The sequence below is a fragment of the Plecotus auritus genome (genome assembly GCF_963455305.1).
Source record: "Plecotus auritus genome assembly, chromosome: 8".
Classification (NCBI taxonomy): Eukaryota; Metazoa; Chordata; class Mammalia; order Chiroptera; family Vespertilionidae; genus Plecotus; species Plecotus auritus.
This window is the reverse complement of record NC_137782.1, coordinates 1,346,605-1,369,012: the sequence shown is the minus strand read 5'-3', so window position 1 is coordinate 1,369,012 and position 22,408 is coordinate 1,346,605. Positions and strand designations below refer to the sequence as shown.

Genomic DNA, 22,408 nt, shown 5'->3' with positions numbered 1-22,408 from the left:
TGCGTGTGCAGGCAGTGCGTGTGCAGGCAGCGCGTGTGCAGGCAGTGTGTGTGCAGGCAGTGTGTGTGCAGGCAGTGTGTGTGCAGGGTGCTGTGTGTGCAGGCAGTGCGTGTGCAGGGTGCTGTGTGTGCAGGCAGTGCGTGTGCAGGGTGCTGTGTGTGCAGGCAGTGTGTGTGCAGGCAGTGTGTGTGCAGGGTGCTGTGTGTGCAGGCAGTGCGTGTGCAGGGTGCTGTGTGTGCAGGCAGTGCGTGTGCAGGCAGTGCGTGTGCAGGCAGCGCGTGTGCAGGCAGTGTGTGTGCAGGCAGTGTGTGTGCAGGCAGTGTGTGTGCAGGGTGCTGTGTGTGCAGGCAGTGCGTGTGCAGGCAGTGCGTGTGCAGGCAGCGCGTGTGCAGGCAGTGTGTGTGCAGGCAGTGTGTGTGCAGGCAGTGTGTGTGCAGGGTTCTGTGTGTGCAGGCAGTGCGTGTGCAGGGTGCTGTGTGTGCAGGCAGTGCGTGTGCAGGGTGCTGTGTGTGCAGGCAGTGCGTGTGCAGGCAGTGTGTGTGCAGGCAGTGTGTGTGCAGGGTGCTGTGTGTGCAGGCAGTGTGTGTGCAGGCAGTGTGTGTGCAGGGTGCTGTGTGTGCAGGCAGTGTGTGTGCAGGCAGTGCGTGTGCAGGCAGTGCGTGTGCAGGCAGCGCGTGTGCAGGCAGTGTGTGTGCAGGCAGTGTGTGTGCAGGCAGTGTGTGTGCAGGGTGCTGTGTGTGCAGGCAGTGCGTGTGCAGGGTGCTGTGTGTGCAGGCAGTGCGTGTGCAGGCAGTGCGTGTGCAGGCAGTGCGTGTGCAGGGTGCTGCAGGGGCGCACGGGACAGTCACCAGGAAGGCGGTTACTAACCCGGAGAAACATCCATTTCCCCACGGGTGTCCCGGGAGCGGCTCGCAGAGAGTCCCGTGGGGAGGCCAGAGCAGCTGTGGGCGGGGAAAGCGGTGTGGAGCACCGGAGAGCGAGCACCCTGTAGCACACCAGCCAGACGCCTCCGGCGGCCTCCCCCTCCGCAGCAGCGTGCCGAGCCGTCTCCAGCTGACGCCGTGCGATAGGAGTATCCTCTGCCTTTAATGCTTTTGTTAAAATGTCATGAAATGTCTTCAGACTTAATTTCATTTAAGTTTTATTCTTCTTACGCTCTGAGCCTTCGGTGCTTATCAAATGTAAATTTTCTCCAGTGAAGGGAGACGTTACTAGCACGGCTGTTAATAGTTTAATGAAAAGTCTTATGGCGTCTTAAAATTTATATTTTTGCGGTGATTGACAAGGGCTAATGAGTTAATCCACGGCCGGTGCCCGGGAGGCAGGCCAGCGTATCTCCGCCGTAAAACGAGGAGATTGAGAGATCAAAACCTTCAGCGGATCCCTCGCAACCCACTCCTGTATTGACCGGGGCGAGAACGCACCGAGTTTAAGCTTAAACCCTTTTGCTTCGTTAACCCAGGATCTCTCTGTCCGGTGATTGGTCCCTTGAGGCATCGCTTCCCTTCACTGTACGATGAAAAAGCCATTCATATCAAGGGGGGTTTGGCCCCCCAAAGTGGATTTGATGTGTAGGTTTACAGATGTGAGATTGAAAGGGGACGTTGGATAAATTCCTGAGCTATGCAGTGAGATCGTATAGAACACAAAACCTTACAATAACAGCAGCCCCAAGTGGATGTACACTTTTTTTGTTGTTGTTTTGTGAATCCTCACTCGGGGCTGTTTTTCCATTGATTTTTAGAGACAGTGGAAGGGAGGGGCGAGACAGAGAGAGAAACGTTGATGGGAGAGAGACACGTGGCTTGGTTGCCTCCCACATGCACCCCGACCTGGGCCAGGGATATTGAGTCTGCAACCCGGGTACGTGCCCGTGACCAAAACTGAACCTGGGACCCTTCCGTCCGCTCTCTACCCACTGCGCCACACCAGCTGGGGCCGGGCCTGCGTTCTTAATTCCTCCTCATCTGTGAGGATTCCAGAGCTAAGCGGTTTGGAGGGGGTTTCCTTTCTCCCGCTCTGCACCCAAGCACGTGGCTGCCGCGGTGGGGTGGGCCCCGCTGGCTGCTGGGGTTCATGTCCAGTTGGAAGTTGGGAAGCGAGGGGCGGGGGGCGCGCACCGAGCCCTTCCTGTCTGGATCGGCCTTCCCATCATCCCAGGCGGGGATGCCCTGCCTCTCATCGGAGTGGGAGGATGGGTGTCGGGGAGGCGGTGGACAGTCCCTCACCCCGTCAGCGGATGGGATGTGTGGATTTTGGGTCCTTGTGCATGGCCAGTGATGTTTTTCCTTCCCATATCGTGTATACTTTAGAGCAGGCATCCTCAAACGACGGCCCGCGGGCCACATGCGGCCCGCCGAGGACATGGATCCGGCCCGCCGGGTGCCGCTGCCTGTCCTGCTTAGCAGCCGACACGTCCCGGGCCCGCAGTGCGCATAGGAATGTGTTCATAGTTTGTTTTTTTTTTAAACTATAGTCCGGCCCTCCCACGGTCTGAGGGGCAGGGAACTGGCCCCCTGTTTAAAAAGTTTGAGGACCCCTGCTTCAGAGTGCTCGCTCACTTATCCGAGCCTTTCCAGCTCCCCGCATGGACAGACCCTTTTCCCTGGCGGGTAACCCTCCTCCTTCAGTTACTCAGCAAATCTCACGTCGCCTTTGCCGGGAGAACCTGTTTGGGAGTCCAGGGCAGGGCTGCCGTGACGCTTCGTTCTGGGCGTCCGTGCTCCGAGGGAGGGAAGGAAGGGAGCGTGTCTTCGTCAGAACAGGGATGCTCAGTGCAGGCACATCAGGCGTGTGACGGGTAGAGGGCCCCGGGGAATGTGTCTTCGAAACCTGGTGCAGCACACGCACCTCTGTGCCCCCCGCCAGCCCCCACGCTGCCCTGTGTCCCCGGGAACGTCCCGCCCTGAAAGCATCGCACAGTCTGCTCCCTGTGCCGGGGACACGGAGGCCCTGAGAGGGAGGGTGCTCCCTGTTCCCCGGGGACACGGAGGCCCTGAGAGGGAGGGTGCTCCCTGTTCCCCGGGGACACGGAGGCCCTGAGAGGGAGGGTGTTCCCTGTTCCCCGGGGACACGGGGGCCATGAGAGGGAGGGTGCTCCCTGTTCCCCGGGGACACGGGGGCCCTGAGAGGGAGGGTGCTCCCTGTGCCCCGGGGACACGGAGGCCCTGAGAGGGAGGGTGCTCCCTGTTCCCGGGGACACGGGGGCCCTGAGAGGGAGGGTGCTCCCTGTGCCCGGGGACACGGAGGCCCTGAGAGGGAGGGTGTTCCCTGTTCCCGGGGACACAGAGGCCCTGAGAGGGAGGGTGCTCCCTGTGCCCGGGGACACGGAGGCCCTGAGAGGGAGGGTGCTCCCTGTGCCCGGGGACACGGAGGCCCTGAGAGGGAGGGTGCTCCCTGTGCCGGGGACACGGAGGCCCTGAGAGGGAGGGTGCTCCCTGTTCCCCGGGGACACGGAGGCCCTGAGAGGGAGGGTGCTCCCTGTGCCCGGGGACACGGAGGCCCTGAGAGGGAGGGTGCTCCCTGTTCCCCGGGGACACGGAGGCCCTGAGAGGGAGGGTGTGTGCACCTGCTTTGGGTGTGACAGATGGCCCAGGCCCCGGGGCTGCCATGGCTGCTCGGGACCCACACTGCCAGGCAGTCGGCCTCAGCGCAGAGCCTGTGTGGGGAGCACGCCGCCTCTGGTGCCGCCCTCCCTCCCCGCTCGCCGCCCTCCCTCCCCGCTCGCCGCCCTCCCTGGGGCTCCCAGCACCCGCACACACGGGAGCCGTGGAGTCTAAAGAACACGCGGGTCATGGGTGCGCACGGGGCGCCGCAGAAGGAAGCGTTCCGTGTGGCGTTGAAGACCTGCGAGCTCAGGGGGCCCGCGCCTTTTTCTGGAAAAGGAAACCCCGACTCGCCGTCACGGAGCAGCGTCTCGGCCGCCAGGGCCCGGACAGGGACGTGGACGCCGTGTCCACCTGGTGCTGCTCCACAGTGACGCGTCCGGTGGAAGGAGTCCCGGTCATACCGTCGCCCTGACCAGCGCGCTGGCTCCGGTGGCTGCTCGTGGGCGCGATGGTGCCCTGACCGTCTCGGGCACGCTGTGCTCCAGGGACTGTGCAGAGGTGCTCTGTGAGCGGGCGCACCCTGCCCTCCCCCGGCCCTCCCCCGGCCCTCCCCCGGCACTCCCCCTGCCCTCCCCCTGCCCTCCCCCTGCCCTCCCCCGGCCCTCCCCCTGCCCTCCCCCGGCACTCCCCCTGCCCTCCCCCTGCCCTCCCCCTGCCCTCCCCCGGCCCTCCCCCGGCCCTCCCCCTGCCGTCTCAGCGGGCGGCTCCCCGTCCTGGCTGCTGCGCAGTTCCTCGGGAATTTTCCGGGAGCAAAGCCTGCTGTTCTCCGGGGAGGACCCTGTCCCGGGCTGTGCGGGGAGGACCCTGTCCGGGGCTGTGCAGGGAGGACCCTGTCCCGGGCTGTGCGGGGAGGACCCTGTCCCGGGGCTGTGCGGGGAGGACCCTGTCCCGGGCTGTGCGGGGAGGACCCTGTCCCGGGGCTGTGCGGGGAGGACCCTGTCCCGGGGCTGTGCGGGGAGGACCCTGTCCCGGGGCTGTGCGGGGAGGACCCTGTCCCGGGGCTGTGCGGGGAGGACCCTGTCCCGGGGGCTGTGCGGGGAGGACCCTGTCCGGGGCTGTGCGGGGAGGACCCTGTCCCGGGCTGTGCGGGGAGGACCCTGTCCCGGGGCTGTGCGGGGAGGACCCTGTCCCGGGCTGTGCGGGGAGGACCCTGTCCCGGGGCTGTGCGGGGAGGACCCTGTCCTGGGGCTGTGCGGGGAGGACCCTGTCCCGGGCTGTGCGGGGAGGACCCTGTCCCGGGGCTGTGCGGGGAGGACCCTGTCCCGGGGCTGTGCGGGGAGGACCCTGTCCCGGGGCTGTGCGGGGAGGACCCTGTCCCGGGGCTGTGCGGGGAGGACCCTGTCCCGGGGCTGTGCGGGGAGGACCCTGTCCCGGGCTGTGCGGGGAGGACCCTGTCCCGGGGGCTGTGCGGGGAGGACCCTGTCCCGGGGCTGTGCGGGGAGGACCCTGTCCCGGGCTGTGCGGGGAGGACCCTGTCCCGGGCTGTGCGGGGAGGACCCTGTCCCGGGGCTGTGCGGGGAGGACTCCTGTCCGGGGCTGTGCGGGGAGGACCCTGTCCCGGGGGCTGTGCGGGGAGGACCCTGTCCCGGGGGCTGTGCGGGGAGGACCCTGTCCGGGGCTGTGCGGGGAGGACCCTGTCCCGGGCTGTGCGGGGAGGACTCAGCCCCGGGCTGTGCGGGGAGGACCCTGTCCCGGGCTGTGCAGGGAGGACCCTGTCCCGGGCTGTGCGGGGAGGACCCCTGCCTGGGGCTGGGCACAGCGCGAGGGCCCTGGAATCCCCCATGCGGGCCTTGGTGCTCCTGTTGGGGGCTCATCGCTGGGGGGGGGCGGGGGTTGAAGAGGCAGCAGTGCCCAGCTGCCTGGCACGTCTCCTGGATGTATACTTCAGAGTGGACAGACCTTTTCCCTGGTGGGTAACCCTCCTTCTTCAGTTACTCGGCAAATCGCACGTCGCCTTTGCCGGGGAGAACCTGTTTGGGAGTCCAGGGCAGGGCTGCCGTGACGCTTCGTTTTGGAAACCCATCTTCAGGAAGGCTGGCAGCCCCCCCTTCTGCGCCGCGAGCGAGCCGGGCTTGCTCTGGAACGGCGAGGGCTCCCGCGGGTGCAGTGGTTTAAGGAGCCTGAGAAACCCCCGTCCTGGCAGGATAGGTATTCTGGGCGCACATAGACACGTTGATACTGCGTATGTGGGGCCCAAAACCTCTACTTTAAAACTCTCAAGGTTTTTGGTCGGTTTGTGTGTTTTGGTGATGAGGTTTATGTGGCACCTAGTGAACAAAATGAACCATCAAGCAAGACAGAGGCAGACCCATAGGCAGAGAGCAGGTGGACAGCTCTGGGTGGCGGGGGTGGGGGCAGGGCTGCGTGGCTGTGGGGCTGAGGGGGGTGACTGAGAAAAAATTAATAACATAAACTCGTAACATCTGGCTGTGTAGACTGCGGGGAGCGTGGCTGAGTTAGAGGGCGGGTCAGCTGGAGACCCAGGTGTTCCTCTTAAAGGGCCCACACGCGGACTTCCTCGGACTCACTCCCTCTGAGCGCTGGGCAGCGGCTTGAAAGGTGCAGGAGGGACCTGCGGGAGGAGCTGAGTTGTTCAGCAAGGGGTGCAGGGGCAGCTTTCCCCCAAACCAGTCCTGGTTGAGGCCATTTTATTTTTGCTGAGCCCCCCACCCCCACCCCCCTGCCACACACACACACACACACACACACGCAGAGCTGGAGAGCTGGCAGGCAGATGCCACATCTGAGTCTCCATCCACCTGGCTAATGCTGGTCATGTTTCCCCCTGCATCCCTCGCCCTCCCGTGATACCCTGAGACCCTGCTCCACCCAACTGGTGGGGCCCACCAGAGCCATTTCCAGTGGCCTTTCCTGGCACTGCCAAGCCCAGCATAAGCAGTCTGCACATGCTGGGTGGCCACCCGGATGGCACAGGCGACGGCTGAACTCGGCCTGAATCTCCAGGGAGGCCCCAGAGCCCGTGGACCCAGCGGATGGCTTCCCGCTGTGCCGAGCACCACCCAGCCACCTTCACGAATGGCACCCCCAAGGAGAAGACTCACCAGGCACCAGAGCCGGGCTGGAGTAAGTCCTGCTTCATGGGGTCAGCTGCACAACCGATCCTCTGCCGTAGTCTTGGTTAATCCTTGCAAATGATTGGCCCGGGGCTAAACCCCTCCCGTGGATGTGCCAACTGCAGTGAAGGCTCAGCTTCGACAGAGTGCACACAACCCACACGGGGGTGGGGGCACCCGCCGCACTCCGCCTGGCCGCCTGGTGGCTGTGCCGCGGGCCCTCCAGGACACCTTCTCCGCAGGCCACTCCGCCAAAACTGGGAGAGGCCACGGCTCTCGGTAATACATAGAAATGGACACACGAGTTAGCTAAGATGAGGAGACAAAGAAACATGTCCCAGGTTAAAGAACGGAACAAAACTCCAGAAAAAAGAACTACACAAAACGGAGACCAGCCATCTACCAGATGCAGAGTCCACAACACTGGTTATAGGGATGCTCCATGGACTTGGGAGAGAGCAGAGGACCTTAGAATATCAACAGAGACAAGAAACCTAAGAGTGGAGATAGAGCACATACCAAAGAGCCAGTCAGGAGTGAAGAGGACATTCCAGCAGATCAACAGTAGAGTAGATGGTGCAGAGGATCAAATCAGTTATTTGGAAGATCAGCAGAAAACATCCCATCAGCAGCAGAAAGGATCCAGAAAGATGAGGATATTGTAAGGAGCCTCGGGCACAGCGTCCAGTGTACCAACGTTGGCATCATGGCAGTGCCGGAAAGAGAAGAGAGAGGGCAAGGAATTGAACATCTATTTTTAAAAACAACGATGGAAAACTTCCCAACCTGGTGAAGGAAACGAGTTCAAGTCCAGGAGGCACAGAGAGCCCCAAACAAGAGGATCCCAAAGAGGCCCACACCACGACACGTCAGAATCGAAGTACCCAGGGCTAAGGACAGAGAGAGTCCTGAAAGCAGCAAGAGAAGAGCTGGTTTCTCCACAGAAACTTGGCAGGACAGAAGGGATGGGCACAAAGTATTCCAAGTAATGAATAGCACGAACCTACCACCAAGATTACCCAGAAAAGCTCTCATTGAGAATCAAAGGAGAGTGAAAAAAAGCTAAAGGAGTTCATCATCATCACCAAACCAGTGTGACAAGAAATGTTAAAGGGTCTTCTTTAAAAAAGAAGAAAAGATAAAAAATAGAACAAATGAAATGGTACTACATGCCTATCTGTCAATTACTTTTAAGTGCAAATGGATTAAATGCTCTAATCAGAAGACACAGTGGCTGAAGGAATAACAAAATAAGAACCATATAGATGCTCTCTACAGGAGAGTCCGTTCATATCAAAAGACGCAGAGGATGTAAGTAAAGGGGTGCAAAAAGGTATTTCATGAAAATGGAAACAGCAACAAACAACAAAAATCTGTCTTAGCCATGCTCATACAGACGAAACAGACTTTACAACAAAGGCTGTCCCGTGAGACAGACGGACCCAGCGATCCCACTTCAGGCTATTTATCTGGAAAACCCAAAACACGTAATCGAAAAGCCGAATGCGTTCCTAAGTGGATTGCAGCATTATTTACCACAGTCAGGATGTGGAGTCCGCCTGAGTGTCTTTGAGGAGCATTGGACGAAGAAGAGGGGGGCGTGCTGTATACACAACGGACTATGCTCAGCCATGAAGAAGAAGGGATCTTGCCATCTGCAACAAGGAAGAACCTAAAGGCTATTGTGCTGAGTGAAATAAGCCGGACAAGGATGAGGCCATATGCTTTCACTCACATGGGGAATGTGCAGAACCGAGCAAATGAACAAGCTGAACAGAAACAGACTCCTAGATGCAGAGCACAGACGGATGGTTGCCAGATGGGAGGGGGGAGGGAGGTCTGGGTGAAAAAGGTGAACGGATTAGGGAGTACCCATTGGCAGTTACAGAATAGTCATGGGGATGCAAAGTACAGCCTAGGGCAGTGGTCGGGAAACTGCGGCTCGCGAGCCACATGAAGCTCTTTGGCCCCTTGAGTGTGGCTCTTCCACAAAATACCACGGCCTGGGCGAGTCTATTTTGAAGAAGTGGCGTTAGAAGAAGTTTAAGTTGAAAAAATTCGGCTCTCCAAAGAAATTTCAATCATTGTCCTGTTGATATTTGGCTCCGTTGATGAATGAGTTTGCCGACCACTGGTCTAGGGAATACAGGCAACAACATTCTAGTAACCGTGTGGTGACAGATGGGCGCTAGGTAATGGGTTTATCAGGGCGGTCACTCCGTAAGATACACGACTGATCACTCAGCGTTTCGCCCGAGCACATTGTATGTCAGCTGTAGTTGAATAATAAAAAAAATTACGTTAGCCAAAACCGGTTTGGCTCAATGGATAGAGCGTCAGCCTGCGGACTGAAAGGTCCCAGGTTCGATTCCGGTCAAGGGCACGTACCTTGGTTGCGGGCACATCCCCAGTAGGAGGTGTGCAGGAGGCAGCTGGTCGATGTTTCTCTCTCATCGATGTTTCTGACTATCTATCACTCTTCCTTCCTCTCTGTAAAAAATCAATAAAATATATTTAAAAAAAAATTACGTTAAAAAAGCTTGATGACCACTTGGGAATAGGAAAACATTTTTTTAAAAAATGTTAAAATATTAAGAAATAAGACTAAGAAAAAACACATCAGGAAGGACCGGGTAAGAATTTCGCATGGATGCGCTGGGACGTGAAGGCGGTGGGTGGGCTGTGCGCGTTGTCACTGACACTCGGGGGGTGCACGCCCGCTCCGCGCCTCCGTGAGAAACGCTGGACTGCAGAGCGCAGGTGCCAGCGGCTTGAGCTCCCTGTGCACGTTCGTCATGGTTTTTTCCTTCGGCTGATGCGTTGAGATGTTTGCAAGGAGGACCTTATCTTCAGGAACGTGGGTCTCGTCTTGTGGTGCATTCCAGTTCATGAACTATCGATCGCCTTTGATAATGGAGATGCGGGGGGACAAAGAAATCCAAAGAAGGGGTCGATGCCTGCAAGCCTCTTACAGTCCCTGGGGTGACCACACCCGCACATAAAACAAGAGCCGAGAAACGTAAGACATCCCTTGTTACTCATTTGTTCAATACGTAGACGTTGAGCGTCAGCCATGGGCCAGTTTCTTACACTGAGGACTCAGCACTGCACACGCAGCAAAGGTGTCTGCTGTCCATGAACTGACTGTCCAGTGATGTGATTAAGATGAAGCATAGTGTAAAGAGAGAGGTTCTAGCCCTAGCCCAGGGGTGGGCAAACTTTTTGACTCGAGGGCCACAATGGGTTCTTAAACTGGACCGGAGGGCCAGAACAAAAGCATGGATGGAGTGTTTGTGTGAACGAATATAAATTCAAAGTAAAGGAGTGGAGGGGAGAGCAAGAGAACCGGATAGAACAGCCGGATCCGGCCCGCGGGCCGTAGTTTGCCCAAGGCTGCCCTAGCCGGTTTGGCTCAGTGGATAGAGCGGCGGCCCGTGGACCGAAGGGTCCCGGGTTTGATTTCGTCAAGGGGCACGTGCCTCGGTTGCAGGCTCCTCCCCTGCCCCAGCCCTGCTATCCAATCGATGTGTTTCTTTCACATCGATATTTTCCTCTGTCTTTCTCTCTCTCTTCCACTCTTTCTAAAATCAATGGAAAAATAGCCTTGGGTGAGGATAACAAAAAAAATAAAATAAAACAGATATATTTTAGAGACTATAATTAGGAACCAAAGTATATAGTGAAGTCGTGAGAGAGTAGTGAGTTTACTGTGTTCCCGGAAAGGCCTACTTTATGGTAAGAGGGACTTGACCTTGACCTTGTCCTGGAGGAAAAGAAGGTATTTTCGGAGATAGGAAGTTAGACGTGTACTTTAAAGTAAACACTCACAGAGTGATCTGTGAAGCTCAAAACACCGTTTAAGGAAGAGTGTTTGTTCAAAGAAAATTCTCTGGTTCTTTTTCCATTTCCACGCGAACCCCACCAACTTCCTGAGATTTAAATCTGAAGACAGGCAGCAGTGGTGTTCTATTTGGAATGAAGTATGAGTGAGTATTTCCGGGGAAATAGATCCTCTCATATCCCACATTCATAGCAAGTCTAGGCAAATCATACATTTGCTCCTGCATATATGAAACTGATGCTTGAAACTTGTCTCTGTATAGAATGATCCGGCATAATTTACGGGGTTACTGAATAACATGATATTTACAGTGGAGAGCAGTTCGCAGTTACGTGTCTTTGAGGAATTACACTTTCTGTGCCTCGTGGTCCTAGCAAGTGAGATAGTATCCGCAGGATCATAGATCTACACAGTCTGTTGTGTAAAGTTAGGGATTAAAGGGCATGAAATTACTCTAAGGATGTAGTTTCTAAATCTCAGGGTCTAAAATCGAGTAGGGCCGTTGAGAGACACAGACAGACAAGGGAGAGACTGGAAGGGTATACCTTCAGCTGTGTCCATGTTGTCCGTGAGTCTGCAGGGTTTTTAACCGAGGTAATAAAGATAGGAGGAAAGTAAAATTTCTTGGGCTCCGTACTCACCACATTGGCAAAGAGTGTGACAAGTTCTACGTGTTGACAAGGAGCTGGAGTAATGGGGGATTTCCAGTGCTCGTGGGAGTCTAACGTGGTGGAACCACTTGGGGAAAACGGTTTGACATTACCTAGTAATTTTAAAGATGTATCAGCTCCATGACGCCGTAGTTCACTTCTCAGGACCTTAGCGAAACTCATGGACATAGACACGCACAGTGATATTCACAGCAATATTCATCTCCATTGGCCAAAACGGGGAACAACCCACAACGTCCAGGAAATAAATGGATACATTGTGGCTATCCAAATAACGGGATAATACCAGGAAAATGAATAAACAGTGGCTGCCCTCAACGTGGATAACCCTCACAAATACGGAGTCCGCTCAGAGAGGGGAGACGAGTAAGGAACATATCCATGATGAGAACCCAAGACGTTTTCATCGCTCTCATTATCTTGAAGTCACCTGCATTCCTCTTTCAGGGAAACCCTGAACAGTTAGTCCCCCAGCAGTCACAGCATCGCCGAGTACGATCCGGTAATGAAAGAGAACGTTAATAGAAATCATTTCTTTTCTATGTTGATAGGGATCAAAGCTGCAACTTCAAAATACCAAGGATGAAAATGATCTTTTCAAGAGTCTAGGTAACTGCTTACCAAAGATAATACTCAGTAACTGGAGTTCACTTCCCACGCTCTGGATTAAAGAAATTATTTGCAAGCAAACAAGAAAAATTCGTCTTTAATTTGTGAATCACGAGGCACCAGTTTTGGGAAAAACGTTGTATCATAAAAAGTGAATCTTTAGATCACATGGCAGTCCTGACATTGCCTGTGGTGGGGGCTTTGGGGGGTAGGCTTGATGGCGGTCCCACAGGCAAGAAGCTGTCGAGAGCATCCTTTGCGGCACACAAATGGTCGAATTGATTTATTTTTCGGAGAAAGCCATGCAGTGCTAGTTAAATACCTGAAATATAAAAATGAATACTGCTAAAACAGCCAAATAATCCACGGCAGAGCATAAAACCTACAAGTGTTGTGAAGAGTATCATAAATACTTATCTTAAGAAGCTCAATTAAAGTTTGGAAATAATAATTTTCTTGTTAAATCTCTAAAGAGCAGCAATAGTCAGATCACCTTGAGGTAGAATCCAGAAAAGCTGGTTGCAAATATTGTACCTCTGGAGCAACGATGGATTGATTCTCTAGTGAAAATTTCTAGGTAATGTCTGTTTAGAGACCACTCAGAAATTAAGGGAAGAAGGGAGGGGGAGGGGGGGAGAGAGAGAGAGAGAGAGAGAGAGAGAGAGAGAGGGAGAGAGAGAGAGGGGGAGAGGCAGGAAATGAGAATAATGAGAATATGCGTGTGTGTAGACACACATGCACAAGAAAAATCGGTTAGTAACAACCCTTTCTGGAAACTTCCGTTGGGCAGCAGATAGAGCACTTGGTAATAATCCCGGTGTGATTGACGAGTTTATAGTGAGGAATGGGACGGGATGGTTGATTTTCCTTTAATTTATTGATTAGAATGATCACTAAGCAAACAGGGTACTCAGAACTTTCCCATTGCATTATGTTCTGGTGTCTCCCCTTCCTACTTTATTCCCTTTAGTTGAGCAAACGAAAAGATGGCTTTAGAAATAAGGGCTCATCCCCCCAGGGAAACCCCTGGGCGGTAGACTGGGCAGTGACTGGCGGGGCATTGGACACAGCGGACCCACTGCGCTGGGCACCCCGGGGACTCTGGCCGCGCGCGGAGGAGGGAATGACGGAGCCGGGTCTTTGGGAGGATGGACTCTGAGTGTCCCATCGTCATAAAGGGTGGTTGGATCAGTTGTAAGTATCTTGGACCTTCCACCTGAAATTGTGCTTCAAGAACACATAAATACCGGCCGGCATGGCTCAGGGGTTGAGCGTCGACCTAGGAACCAGGAGGTCACAGTTCGATTCTCCGTCGGGGCACAGGCCTGGGTTGCGGGCTCGATCCCCAGTGGGGGGCGTTCAGGAGGCCACCGATCCATGGTTCTCTCTCATCGTGGATGTTTCTCTCTCCCTCTCCCTTCTGCTCTGAAGTCAATAAAATAAAAAAGAAGAAGAAATAAACAGAAATAGTGTAGAGGACCCCACTTCAATCTGTGGCCCCCCACCTCCTGCTTTTGCGTTGGGAAGTTTGAACATTGTGGTGGTCGTGGAAGAAGCCCGTCAAAGCTACGTCTTCGTGTCCCACGGGCTGCTGCTGTGACAGCACTGGTGGCATTCTGCCGCCGGTACCCGTGCCGGTGCTGTCTTTCTCGGCGATAACGCATGACTGAACATCTGTAATAGTCACTTCTCTGTACGTGCACTCAAGCTGGTCACGTAAGAGACAGAAGAGGAGACACAGTTAGGCAGCAGGTTACCGGAATGCTGCGGACAGATATAAAAAAATCTATACTTTTATTGCTTTCAGAGAGGAAAGGGGTGGGGGGAGAGGGAGAGAGAGAGAGAGAGGCATCAACGATGTGAGAGGATCATTCACCGGCTGCCTCCTACACGCCCCCGACTGGGGATCGAGCCCGCAACCCGGGCCTGTGCCCCGATGGAGAATCGAACTGTGACCTTCCGGTTCCTAGGTTGATGCTGAACCCCTGAGCCACACAGGCCGGGCTGCAGACCGACTTTTAACAGACAGCCCTGGGGGGAGTTGGTTGGAACAGTCTGTTTTTGTGGCTGTTCTCCATCTGTGGGCCCTGACATGAAGGCCGCCCGTCTCAAATACAAGAGCCGTGTTACGGTGCGGATGGTGACCGAGAAGTCCATATCTCAAAGACCCGTGAGGTGAAATTGGGAATGCAGTTCCGGGAAATACAGGAGACGCACCAGAATACGGTATCTGGAATGGAGTCGGTGTCACGGTGTCGTGGGGCCTGGCGAAAGAGGCGGGGGACGTACATGAATGTTGTTGGACGAGGCTTGCTCTGGATTTTCCCGGGGAGAATAATCCCTGAAATTCAAGGAAAGAGCCTTAGACGATACTACTTACTCTCCCACATTTCTTCTGCTGATGTTTTTCCCCTCCGAGGCTTTCTTTTTTTTCTTCCTCTCAATACGTATTAATTGAGTGTGTTTCATGTGTCAGATACTATCAGGCACTACATTTTTTTTTAATTTTTTTTTTTTGGTACCAAAAGAAGTTGAGACAATGATTTCTATTCTTGGTGCCGTGATTGGAACTTCTAAATCCCTGGGGTAAAAATGTCTTCAATCTCAACAACGTTCCAAGCTCGGTTGTATTTTGAGAAGGTATTACTGATTGTCTCCTGGAAACTCAGAACTCCTACTGTTTTCTCCAGTTTTCTCAGTTGGAAATAGAAGTCCCACCTTGTAGAGGCGTGTGTTGTGCAGCTGATAGCCGGGTGCCTGGGGCGTGGGGAGAGGGTGGCGGAGGTTGACGGAGAGGGGAATTTCTCCCGCGTTGGGGCCTCGATGGATCGGACCGTTGGGTATTGGAAGGCAACACCCAGAGAGCTGACGATGTTTTTCCGGTGGAAGACTTGCCTCCTAGTTCAAGGAGCTGCTTACCAGGAAGGGTGACCGTCTCTGAATTACTTCTGAGTTATTGTAATCCCAGGTCCGGAAGCTCAGCATCATCGCTAACCTTGTGCAGGCCCCTACTTTTACTTACGAATGACCGTTCCAAGGAATAGCGTGGAGTAGGATGGCCTCGTTCAAACACGCTACGGGAGAATTTGGGAAGGCTTTCCTATCAGGCCAAAACGCTGTTCTGGAAGGAGCATTTAATGGAGCATCAGATTTTCCTTCGAATGTGGAAATGCTCACTGTAACACAGTGTTTGCACCATTGTATGTCCTCACTTTATTTTTTTAAAAATATAATTTTATTGATTTCAAAGAGGAAAGGGAGAGGGAGAGAGAGATAGAAACATCAGTGATGAGATAGAATCATGGATCAGCTGCCTCCTGCATGCCCCCTACTGGGGATGGAGCCCACAACCCGGGCATGTGCCCTGACTGGGATTCGAACCGTGACCTCCTGGTTCATAGGGCAACACTCAACCACGGACCCACATTGACTGGGCTGTTCTCACTTTAGACCAAGAATGTCAACTCAAGGCTAACACAGTCCAAATAAAAAGGTTTAAGTGTATGTGGGCCGCAAAAAAACAAGAGCTTCAGTTTTAATAGAAACGTGGGTTTATTTCGATGGAGACATGCTGGATACAAAGGGTTGAAATAAATGAGTCGTTGTTAACATAAAATAATAGAACATTTTAATATAAATTAATACTTTTTCTTGAACATGAACTTACCAGACACTGAATAACAAATTAGTAAGTGTAACGCAAATAAACCTATTTCTCTTGTTCTCCGAAAGCAAAATATTTCCTGTTGCGCACACCAAACAAGTCAGTCCAAGACTAATGACGTGGCCATCGGCTGCTAAAATATTCTTTGCTGGTATTAGTGGAGAGAAATGGTGCACCTGTGCGTAAGGCCCGTGAGGGAAATGAACGCAACACGATGATAGTCATCAGTCATTAGCGAGCGTTGTGGTTCGGTATTAACAATTATGTATAACAGGATGTTGTAAAAATTAAGTTGCGAAATTTTTATTAAAACGTTTCTTATATCCCGTTACGTGGGCTGGGCCACAGAAATATTCGTGGTGGGCCGCGAGTTTGACATGCTTGCTTTAGACCAGGGGTCCTCAAACTTTTTAAACGGGGCCAGTTCACCGTCCCTCAGACCGTTGGAGGGCCGGACTATAGTTTAAAAAAAACAACTATGAACAAATTCCTATGCGCACTGCGGGCCCGGGACGCGTCGGCTGCTAAGCAGGACAAGCAGCGGCCCCCGGTGGGCCGGATCCATGTCCTCGGCGGGCCGCCTGTGGCCCGCGGGCCGTAGTTTGAGGACCCCTGCTCTAGACAGTGGTAAAGGGAAATGGATGTTGGCAGTGGACAGCTTTCCATGAGAAGAGTGTCCCTCGGGCGTTATTTATGGCCGATGGGAAAGAAAGGACCTGAATTTCTTAGCGTTCAATTACGTTTTGGTGGAATTCTGTGGTGCAGCCCCGGCGATGTGGCAAGGCTGTGAACGGTGTGGTAATGTGACTCACGTCCTGTTTGTAACAGGCGTTGCATGACTGGCCTTGTCGCGGGCGTCCCTCACGCTTAATGTTTTCTCTCAATCAGATGTGCGCATTGTCAGCACATGGGTGTACAGTGATGCGGATGAAGGCGGTTACGCATCCGTTCACCCAATCATCCTTTCATTCAAGCATGTGGCCCGCGAGGCAGGCGTTGGACCCCGAGTTCAGTAGGAATCGCTCCCGTTAAAACTTGGTGGCCAGCATTGGTATTTGCACCTCTCTGCCTCTCATCCACAGCCTGTGCTCTGGGCTCCCAGCGAGGGGCCCGGGACTAGAGCGCAGAACGCGTGTTTCACAGGTGTGCGTGCTCGGAGTGATGGAGGCGTTTAACTTCGGAATCCAACACCAGCTTTCTGAGGTGTTCAGAGGATCTAGGACCTATCAGGGGTCCTCAAACTTTTTAAACAGGGGGCCAGTTCACTGTCCCTCAGACCGTGGGAGGGCCGGACTATAGTTTAAAAAAAAAACTATGAACACATTCCTATGCGCACTGCGGGCCGGGACGCATCGGCTGCTAAGCAGGACAGGCAGCGGCACCCGGCGGGCCGGATCCATGTCCTCGGCGGGCCGCATGTGGCCCGCGGGCTGTAGTTTGAGGACGCCTGATAGGTAGTCTGATAGTAAGTCTTAGGTCCATCTCGGGGAGCCGAGGACAGAACCCACTTTTCACAAGAGGCCCAGGGGCTGGGCCAGAGCGGCCTGAACTTTCAGCCGCGGTTCATCTTGCGTGATGACGGACCGCGGCGCCTTCCTCGGTGATGGTGGACGCTTAGGAACTGCAGGCTGCACGCGGCTCCCGCGTTTGGCTGCTTTTCCAGAGCTGCTCTGAAGATTGCAAACAAAATTGCTTTTCATTTCGCTTTGATAGGCAGTTTTAATTTTATTCATCATTTTAGCAAATTGTACAGCATTTCAGTTGTGTGCGGCGTCGCCTTTGTCTTTTTTGGGCTATATTTATGCTGAAAATACGAAAGCAACAATAAAGAAGAGACCAATAACGGCGTCTCGTAGTAAAAGGGCTTATTAAAAGGATATTTTCTGCCTGGGTGAGAAACTTCCTCTAACACATCATAAATAGTTTATAACACACACAGCTACACTTTTACTGCCTGGAGAAGTTGATTGTCTAGCTGGCCACGTTTTTTAAAATTAAAAAGTAATCCCCCCCCAATTTTGAATGTATGTGTTGTTTACTCAGAACTTGTCACAGCCTAAGTAGACCACGATCTCCCTTTGCGAAGGCATCAACATGGCCCAGGACATCTCAGTTGCGAAGAGGGTTGGCGGTAACGTGGGGAGCGTGCTGGCCAGGGAGGGATGGGGGGCTCGTAAAGATTTGTCTGATAACAAAGTACATGCGTTCCCATTGGGTAGGAAAGGGACTCACACCCGACCAGCCACTGGGGTGGTTTTATTGCGCGCTTCCCAGCCCTTCATTGTCCATTGTTGGGTGAGCAATAGGAGGAGCCGTGAGCAATAGGAGGAGCTGTGAGCAATAGGAGGAGCCGTGAGCAATAGGAGGAGCCCGTGAGCAATAGGAGGAGCCGTGAGCAATAGGAGGAGCCCTGAGCAATAGGAGGAGCCCATGAGCAATAGGAGGAGCCCGTGAGCAATAGGAGGAGCCGTGAGCAATAGGAGGAGCCCGTGAGCAATAGGAGGAGCCCTGAGCAATAGGAGGAGCCCTGAGCAATAGGAGGAGCCCGTGAGCAATAGGAGGAGCCTGTGAGCAATAGGAGGAGCCCGTGAGCAATAGGAGGAGCCCTGAGCAATAGGAGGAGCTGTGAGCAATAGGAGGAGCCGTGAGCAATAGGAGGAGCCGAGAGCAATAGGAGGAGCCGTGAGCAATAGGAGGAGCCCGTGAGCAATAGGAGGAGCCCGTGAGCAATAGGAGGAGCCGAGAGCAATAGGAGGAGCCGTGAGCAATAGGAGGAGCCATGAGCAATAGGAGGAGCCGTGAGCAATAGGAGGAGCCGTGAGCAATAGGAGGAGCCCTGAGCAATGGGAGGAGCCGTGAGCAATAGGAGGAGCCGAGAGCCATCAAAGCGCAATAAGAGCAGGGCAGACGTGGTGCTGCCTGAGCCATGGGTGTCTCTGGAAGGAGGCGGGTGCCGTGCCGACCCCCCCAGGGCTGGTGGCATGCTCTCTGACCCCGCGGGGCGGGGCTGGGGAGGGAGGAGGACCCTTCGGCGGGGTTTGGAGAGACAGTCCCGTGGAGTCACCGTGCTCTCTGGGACGTGAGGGCTGTGTTTGGGATTTACAGGGTTGCCGTCAGGGTGACTCACACCGGAGTCCAGTTTTCCTCGGGGACCGGCCCGCGTGGTTTGTTTTCTGTTTTGCTCGCATAGCAACTGGATGCGCTCATCCGTTGTCACTTAGCCACGGAGACAGCCTCGCCGGGAGCTCGCGGGGCGAGGGATGGGTCAGGGGGAGCCGAGTGTTGTTGCCGGGGGCGGGGGGGGGGCGGGGGGTAGGAGAAGCAGGAGACGGTGAAGACGGCGTTTACCATCAATAGCCAGGCGGATGCTGAGACACACACACCCCCCCCCCCGCCCCCCCCCCCGGTCCTTCGTTTTGCTCCTGGCAGCGTGCAGGGCACGTGATGGCGCACAAGCGAGGCTGCCGCCCGGCCCGATCGGCTCCCGAACTTCCGTGGGACTGCGGAGTCATTAATGCGCGTCAGGTCGTGTGCGAGGATTCGGGAAAATTCTTTATTCCTCATTGACTCCTGACAGCTATTGTACCTAGGCCCTGGGTAACGTGTTCTGAAGTGAGCAATTATGGAAATGTTTACTTCACCAGCTGCATGTAAATGTGAGCAGAGAATGTACCAGAATTTTTCCTTGGGGGTATTTAATTCTCTCTAGGGCAATGAAAATCAAATGATGCTTTTTTTTTTTTTTTTCCCCCTTCAAAGCTTGGTGGTTTTTTTTTTTTTTAAAGTGTTATAATGCAGCTGAATAATGATGAATGCAGTGGAGGAAAAGGAGAGAGGGAGAGCAAAGGGGAGAGAGAGGAGGAGTGTGTGACCGACGGGCCTGGAAGGGGGTTCCCCCGCGGGAGCTGAGCCCCCCAGGAAGGAGCTGGGGGCGCAGAGGTGGGCAGAGCAGCTCTGAGACGCGGCTCCCGGGGAAGGGGCTGGAGGAGGAGGAGGACTGCTCTGTTACTCCGTGGCGGTGCCGTGGCGCTTGTAATACATTTATCTGTGTAAGAACTTAAGCAATTGGCTCAGCATTGTTCACACGGAAGGGTATCACGTTTGCTTGTTAATTAAATGCAGTATCAGTGCCTGCTGTCCCTGAACAGTTGGGGAAAAATCCAGATATGTATGCAGACGTATGAAATTTCCGTGGGTGCAAATGGATTTCGTGTGCATCACAAGCAGATTATTAATGTGACACGGCAGAGCTTGCTGCGGCTTTCATTTCTCTCTCTTCCCGGCGTCTCCCAGGTTTACACGTCTCCTTACTTGCAACCGCGGAGCCGCGTTTCTCTGCCCTGTCCTGGGGATGAAGAGGTTTTATGGGAATCGGGATGAGACGTTCTGCACGGTGACCGTCCACGGCGGCGTGTCCTGCGCCGTCTGGGACAGAGTGCAGGGGTAGACGCCGCGCGCAGGCCAGGCGGGGAGACCTCCCTGGGCCTGGGTCTCGGGTCCCGCCTCCGATGAACGCTCTCTCTGAGCACAATCCCTGCTCCCGCCGACGCCGCCTTTAAAATATCCTGCAGGTACTGCTCGCGGCGGTGGAAGTCAGTATCGGTTTAAATCGGCCTCCCCGGTCCGAGGCCTGTCATTTGCATGGAGTTAGGTTACCTTCCTCCGAAGCAGCTGCTGGACCGGGACACCCCTCTTTTCCTTTCTCCCCGAGTTTCTCCTGAATTTCTGAAGGAGGGGGTTTCATAAAAAAGGGTTTTTATGTCTTGCAGAAAATTGAGTTTTGTAGACATTACCTAACTCTTGATTTGTCACGCTGGGATCAATAACATTTCGCTGCTCTTAAACACACAGCGTCACAGGGGACACATCATGTTTTTTATAAGTGCAGTAAAGTTAACGTGTTGTTGAAACAAAAACTCCTCTGGCAGTCCTGTAATAAGTACACTCTGAAACTAGCAAATTATCTGTAATACCAGCAAGGCAGGAAGAACGCTTCGGAGCACAATGTGTACGTTGTTGGCATTCGGCGCTGCGAGGATAAGAAATGAGGGTTCGCTGGGTCTCTTCGGGGGCCTGTCAGAGTGATTACAGGGGGCCGGCCTCCGCGGAGAGCCCCCAGCCCCCCCCTCCCCCCCCCCCCCCGCCCAGGAGTGTTTCTTGAGGCCCCGTCTTGACCAAGTTGCTCTGTATGTTTGGTTCCTTTGTTCTTGGAGGATACTCCGTGCTCGTTACGGAGAAAGCGTTTCCCTTGTAGCGAAGGAGGTATTCGAAGCGAGGTAAGAAAAAAACGGGCCATTTCCCACTCGTCGGCCTCCCCAAAGCGCATGCCCGGCCCGTCCGTTTTTCCTTCGGAATATCCCCTTGTATCCCGAAGATGCCTTCAGCGAGCGCAAGTCCCACATGATGCAATTTGCAAAAGGTACTTGGGGTGGAAATCGCCCCGGCAGCGTGTTCGTCCCCTCCGTCTCGGGGATCAGCGGGGCCCTGCCTTGGACCAGGCGAGGTGGGCACGCGTGTGCCGCGCGATGCCACTGCCCACAGCCCTCCTCCTGCTTAATGCACCCTCCCAGCGCCCTTCTCAGGCCTCCCCCGTCCCTCCCTCTCTCCCAGACGGGGTTCCGCCCTCCCTCAGGTTTATTTCAGGAGGAGGGAAGGTAGACGATGTTTTTCCTATCGGAGAGCTGCCCCTGGCCCCTGCCCGGCCTTTGTTTTGTTTTCAGCTTCTCTCTCTCTCTCGAGGAACGAGAGGTGGCCAGGCGGGGAGTCTGTGAGACGGAGAAGAATGGGTGTTTTGTTGGTGGCAGACAAGAGTCCCCCCGCTCGCTCTCTTGCTCGCTCGCAGGGCTGGAGGCGGGAGAGGCTGCTGTGCAAATCTTGTCCTTGGGCGCGCCCGGTTGCGGTTCCTCCCGCAGCACTTCGCTGAGAGAGTGTGGGTTTAGGTTCATCCAATAATGACCCATTTCAGCGGCACTTGTCGGAGAGCGGCGCGAGCCCCTGTCTCCCCGAGAAGCACCACTCCAGCGCCTCTCGGAGCAGGCCTCCCCGCCTCCCGCTCCCCTATCGGCTCATCAGGCCGGCTCTTCAGTATTCCGCTCCTGGCCTCCGCGAAGCGATTCTGCCCAGAAGCGTCTGGCTCAGGGTGAAGTGCCCTCCCCGGAGAGCCCGCAGCCCCAGGTCGCCCGCGCCTTGCATACATTATGCTCCCCATCGCCGTCCTGTTGCCACGGCAGCACTTTCGGAGCTGCTGGGTTATTAAGTCGTACATCACTAATGCCCTGATATGAGCAGAAGTTGGATTTAATATCGGCCTTTGATCAGATTACCTCCCAACAGTCAGCTGTCATTAGGAAATTCCTTTGCTCATTATACCCTCCGAGCTCCGGCCTGGGCAGCGCGGGGTGGCAGGCCTGATACATGGAGGCAATTTCCAGGCTGGGCCTGCGCCGGACACGGAATTCGTTTTCTGACCTTTGTGTGATTTGGGAGATTCTGGACGGCTGTGTGTGAGCGTGTGCGTGTGAGCGTGTGAACACGTGTGTGTGGGAGAGAGAGAGAAGAGAGCGTGTGTGTGAGAGCGTGTGTGTGTGCGTGTGAGACGTGGAACTGCAGAACCTACCTGCGGGGTGCGGGGTGGGGGGTGAGGGCTGTGTGGTGGTGGCTGTCTGTGCCCAGGGCACTCCCGGTGGTGGGAGCCTGCTTCCTGCCTGTCCCCGGGTAATGTATAAAACATGGAGCTTCAGGTGCAGATGAAGGGTAAGCTGATGTCCCCCTAAATGGCCAGCCTGTGCATGCACCTAACACTTCACTGAGCAATCTGTCAGCATGTCAGCAACACATGTTTTATAAAAAGCCTCCGTGGGGGCCGAGGCTCCTGCCAGGGCTTAGGAAATGCTTTGAATTCAGCAGATTTCTATTGCTGGGGTCCCCCGAGGTTCCTTTTA

General features: G+C 54.8%; 1 protein-coding gene across 4 annotated transcripts in view; it reads left to right on the top strand.

The window, feature by feature from the left end:
- Positions 1-22,408, top strand: part of ZNF521 (zinc finger protein 521) — a 321,390-nt gene that overhangs the window by 63,626 nt on the left and 235,356 nt on the right. The window lies entirely within an intron of this gene.